The sequence below is a fragment of the Hordeum vulgare genome, chromosome 6H (assembly GCF_904849725.1).
Source record: "Hordeum vulgare subsp. vulgare chromosome 6H, MorexV3_pseudomolecules_assembly, whole genome shotgun sequence".
NCBI classification, from domain to species: domain Eukaryota; kingdom Viridiplantae; phylum Streptophyta; class Magnoliopsida; order Poales; family Poaceae; genus Hordeum; species Hordeum vulgare.
Window position 1 is genome coordinate 317,506,248 of NC_058523.1, and position 5,298 is coordinate 317,511,545.

A 5,298-nucleotide genomic window follows, 5' to 3' on the forward strand; every position below is an offset into this window, starting at 1 on the left:
TCATCTCTAGCTTGTCCGGATTTTTGGTCGATGTTGTCGCGCTCTCTGTGTGACGCCCACGGTGCACTCTAGATGTTCTTGAACGAAGGGATGGACGAACACCGGTGTCACCTCTTGCTCAGGCCCCTCCCATCCAAACTCTATAGTACCCTTTCTTGCCACTTCACCCTCAACGAACCAAACCAAGCCAACACACAAACTATGTGGGTGACAAAACTTGTAGATCCGACGAGGACGCTAGCAAGCTCCATTAAACGGAACCATGCCTCAAGCAACAAGGTTCTCACGCCCCTCTCTATCTTTCTTGTTTATTTTTTACATCCTTGTCTGAAGTGACCTGCCGTATTTGTATGAATAAAAATGAGTTGTTAATTCTTGAATAAACTTGACTTGTTTGCAGATTATTGTACGAGAAGAAGAAAGATATAATTAACCTTGTGCACTGATTGTTGTTGGGATGTCGATGGCCATTACCGATCAAAGGAGGATTCACCCATACGTTGTGGCGGTGATGCACTCGCTAGCAAGGAGCTCTGGGTTAAGACAAAAACGATCGACGAGCGGAGTCCACTCATGGAGGAGGCCATCCGGCTGATTGGTATATGCCTTTTGTATATTCTTGCCTGCAAAAAGAACTTGGACTGGTTTGTTTCGGTTCAGTTTGATTTGATTCGATAATTTCGGACTTTGGTAGTGTTTAATTCACGGATGCAACATTTTCTTTGCAAGTCTTTCCTGCATATTTGGATTCGGTGCTAAATGCATCCATATGTTCTCGACTTCTTGATCCCCATATATGACTTGCTTCCATATGTAATCTCTTGTTGGTGGAACATAAGTAGAACAAGTAGTTTGCATGGTTTTAACATGGTCTGATTGTTCAAAATTTACAATTTGGTGCCCTGTTTTCCCTGAAAGATTTACTCTGCATGTTTATTTATCCATGGCGTTTTGATGCTCATATTGCATGGTTCAACGATTGCTTCAACATTACAGAAAAAACTTGGATTAAATCCTTTTTCCGTATATTTTGAGATTTCGGTGAAAACAATAATGAAACCAATGAGTGAGAGCAGCTTTTGAATTCTTGTTCATTATGGTCACCTTCAATTTTCGAAAGGGCATGTCCAGCAGTCCGCCGCACGAGTAGGTGTGGCACATCGCATGAGATGGGCGGAGCCCTGGCCGTTGGGGATCCGAACGAGGTTCATTATTGAATGAACATGGTTCATTATTACAAAGTTTACTTAGGCCCTGTTTGTTTAAAAAGTCCTAGGACTTTTTTAGTCCAACTAAAAAGTCCCTGGTCCCTACCCGTTTGGTTCAAGGGACTAAACATGGACTAGAGGTTATTAAATGACATGCTCAAATACCATGTTACCCCTACTAATGGACTAGAGGTTATTAAATGGCATGCTAAAAGCACGGGCACTGTTGGAAAAGGTCCCAAAAAGACTCTCCCTTGGGGACTTCTTTCTTCAGTCCCAAATGCCCACTTTTAGTCCCTAAAAGTCCCTCATGTTTGGTTTAGATGGGAATAAAAGAGACTTTTTTTAGTCCCTACACCAAAACGTTTGTGTAAACAAACACCCCCTTAATACAACTGCAGTTAGAAATGTAAGCATGGTGCATGCCTAGATATGAGAAGAGGAACACATAGTTGATCTTATCGAGATATATTTCCATTACTTTGAAAAACAGATATATTTTTACTTTTTGTTCTTTGCATTAGCTGCTAAGAGTGTAAGTATTTTGCACTAGCACCAGGTTGTAGCTATTGTATTAGCAGAATTTGTAGTTCCTTTTTATTTTTTGGAAGTGTTATTCAGTATTTCAGTCCAACAAGGAGAACACATTGCTAGAGTGAAAGTAAATCTTAGATTTGAAATCACATATTTTCATGTGCAACACATTTCTGAATTAGAATAATTGATCGCGTGCCCATATACCTTCTTTAGTCCGTGGCAACGCGCGAGCATCCAACTAGTTTTAAAATTGAAATCAGATCAAATTTGAATAAATTTAGGCGATTTTGAATGAAATTTAGGTGATTTCATTAAAATTTGTACAAACTTAAAAGAACATGAAAACAAAAAACTACGCTGCCGGCGTTGTCCTGCCATCGCTAGCCTAGTTGATGTCGAGGAGCTGGTAGAAGGTGGTGTAGTCGTCATCATCCTCGTCGCCGCTATCCCGTGCATCTTCCTTACTGCAGCCTTGTCCTGGATCGCCGCTACGGACGGGGGCGGTCTGCACCGGCATCCTCGTCATTGTCGTCGAGGACGATGACACCGTCCTCTTTGTGACCGCGGCACCGCATGGCGGTCTCCTCTAGAGCGCGGCGTTGGCGCTCCATTTCCTCCTTAACATAGTCATCGCGCGGCCACTCCAGGCCGGTGTCCAAGTCGAAGGCCATCTCGACATGCTTCTGCTTGACGACCACCGGCGATGTCGTTGGATCCTTCTCCTTGTTTGTTCTGACCAGTCAAAGGTGGCCGTGGGGAGGCGAAGGTTGGTGGTGGCCCTCGTTTATGACGAGGTTGCTACTACGGCTACAACGGTGCGCCGACCTCTCTTGGGGTTCGGCCTTCATGGTGGCGAGCGGCGGGGTTATGCCGGAGGAGTGGGAGGAGGACGAGGAGCAGGACCCCACTATTCACCTCGGCAGCCACGAGGTGCCGCTTCAGCACGAGAGCGACGGTGCTGGGTACTCCAGCGGCGTCTCATTGACGCCCTCGATGTGCTCGAGGACAGCGTGGAGTGTGCGCCTGAGAACACCCCACCACTAACGACGGCCGTCGGAGTTGTGGTGTCCCTTTGGCACCGGAACCCCGTTGGTAGAGGTGAGCTGGTCGACGTGGTGACGTTGGAAGTACGCCGTCCACACAGAAAGGTTGTCGGCGGCGTACCTTTCTTCCTGCCGCACATGCTTCGGCAAAGACGCCCGAATGTGCGCGATCTCGTCGCGGCGTTCCGCGACGGATGGTGGAGGGGGCACACGGACTTCTCCAGCGCTCAATCTCCAGCCGACCGGCACGCGCATGTGTGACGGTGTCGCGTAGTTGGCCTCATGGAGGGCACGCGCCTCCCACTCGTGCAACGAGCGGCAGCCGAAGCCGTTGGTAGCCGCTCCGTCATCGGGGAACCGCTCCACCGTTGACCCGAGAAAGGTTTGGACGGTAGAGGCGAGAGATATGGTGTTAGGGCATATTTTGTTCTAAGTAGTTTTGGTGATTGATGACAGCACCTCTGCGGACCAATCGTGTGCATTGAGCATTTCAGATAATACATCACAGGGCACAATATGATTCGTCGCCCCTCGGTGTTGTTGGAGCATGGTGTTTCCTATGGTTCTCTTTGGTAGTGTTAAGTAGTAGGAAAGTTATATTATTAAGAGGGCGTCCGCGTCGGAATAGTTTGGGTGGAATCAACTCACACACGCGCACATTTTCTTTCCACCACCTTCTCTTTGCGGCAATGGAGCACCCACTTGGTCTATCCTTGCATTTGCAAAGGGTCCAGCGGTAGTACCGCTCCAGATGAGCGGCAGTACAACTAGCTGAGCGGTAGTACCGCACTAGTCGAGCGGTAGTACCGCTTGGGGACGGTAGTACCTCCCTCTCTGAGCGGTTGTACTTCGTCGGACTTTTTGCGAATACTTTTCCAGCGGTGGTAGGCTCGGTAGTAGTATTTTTACTACCGTGGCTTTGAGTCTTCCTAGCGTTAGTACCGCTCAGGTCTGGCGGTAGTACCGCGGGGGCTTGCGATAGTACCGCTCCCTCCATGCGGTAGTACCGCTAGGGACAACGGTAGTACCGCTTTTCCAAGCGGTAGTACTGCTAGTGGCGTGCGGACAGTGGGGGTAACGGTTGGACTTGTTCCCCCACTATATAAAGGGTTCACCTACCTCACGAACCCTACCTTTGACCGTTCAAGACTCCATTGTTGCTCCCTAAGCTCATATGTGCCCGATCTCTCTCCCTAGCCCATCAAACTTGTTGATTTCCTAGGGATTGGTTGAGAAGGCTAAGATCTACACTTCCACCAAGAAAAAATTGATTCCCCCACTAATCCCTTGCGGATCTTGTTACTCTTGGGTGTTTGAGCACCCTAAACGGTTGAGGTCACCTTGAAGCCACATTCCATTGTGGTGAAGCTCCGTGGTCTTGTTCGGAGCTTCCAAGCTTTGTGTGGACATAGCCCCAACCTTCTTTGTAAAGGTTCGGTCGCCGCCTTCAAGGGCACCTATAGTGGAATCACGACACCTTGCATTGTGTGAGGGCGTGAGGAGAATACAGTGGCCCTAGTGGCTTATTGGGGAGTATCATCCACACCGCTCCAACGGAGACGTACTTCCTGTCAAAGGGAAGGAACTTCGGTAACACATCCTCGTCTTCATCGGTTCCACGTGTGGTTATCTATTACCTTTACATTGTGTATGCTATTGTTGTAGAGTATTTCTTACTTTATTTAGTGGTCATAGTACGTAGCATCATATAGGTTGCTCACCTACTTATTATTTTAGAGAACCTTTATGTTGCTAACTTAACTTGTTAAGAAAAGCTAAAAATTGGTAGTTGCCTATTCAACCCCCCCCTCCTCTAGTCAACCATATCGATCATTTTCAATTGGTATGAGAGCCACGTCTCTTTATTAAGGGTTTCACCGCCCGAAGAGTATGGCTTATGGTACGTCTCCGTCGTATCTACTTTTCCGAACTCTTTTGCCCTTGTTTTGGACTCTAATTTGCATGATTTGAATGGAACTAACCCAGACTGACGCTGTTTTCAGCACAATTGCCATGATGTTGTTTTTGTGCAGAAATAGAAGTTCTCGGAATTTCCTGAAAATTTATGGATAATTTTTCTGGAATAAATGACAAATACCTGCACAAAGATCCACCGGAGGAGGTGTGCCAGTGGGCCACAAGCCCCTGGGCCGCGGCCACCCCCCTCGCCGCGCCGTGAGGGCTTATGGGGCCCACGTGGCACCACCGCCTCCAAACTCAGCTCTATTTATTCCGTCTCACCCGAAAAAAAATCACAGAGGAGGATTCATCGCGTTTTATGATACGGAGGCACCGCCACCCCCTGTTCTTCATCTGGAGGACAGATCTGGAGTCCGTTTTGAGCTCCGGAGAGGGGAAATCGTCGCCATCGTCATCATCAACCTTCCTCCATCGACAATTCCATGATGCTCTTCACCATTTGTGAGTAATCTCATCATAGGCTTGCTGGACGGTGATGAGTTGGATGAGATCTATCGTGTAATCGAGTTAGTTCTGATGGGGATTGATCC